The sequence below is a fragment of the Penaeus monodon genome, chromosome 21 (assembly GCF_015228065.2).
Source record: "Penaeus monodon isolate SGIC_2016 chromosome 21, NSTDA_Pmon_1, whole genome shotgun sequence".
Lineage (NCBI taxonomy): Eukaryota > Metazoa > Arthropoda > Malacostraca > Decapoda > Penaeidae > Penaeus > Penaeus monodon.
The window spans coordinates 36914758-36915049 of NC_051406.1; the positions used below are offsets into that span (position 1 = coordinate 36914758).

A 292-nucleotide genomic window follows, 5' to 3' on the forward strand; every position below is an offset into this window, starting at 1 on the left:
GCATGTCTGCATGAAAACTATGTATCATCAGAAATACTGATTGCTCCCTGCTTTGTTGGCTGGAGTTGCTAACAGTGATGACAAGGATGGTTATCCACTGCAGAAATATCCACCAATACCTTCACATGGGTTTGGGTAAAGGTGATGGCTGTAGGTTGTTTGGTTTGCAGGTTTTCACTGGCTGAAACTCCAGGTACTGGATAAGGGAGAAATTAGTATTTCTGAGTGTACATAGTATGGGCCTTCATGCTCACAGTATTAGTCATCCGATTTCTTTCTTTTTGTCATCAGG

General features: G+C 42.1%; 1 protein-coding gene across 1 annotated transcript in view; it reads left to right on the forward strand.

The window, feature by feature from the left end:
• The window catches only part of LOC119586661 (actin-related protein 5-like), a gene marked incomplete at its 5' end in the record, with an annotated part of 1960 nt that overhangs the window by 359 nt on the left and 1309 nt on the right, over positions 1–292 (forward strand).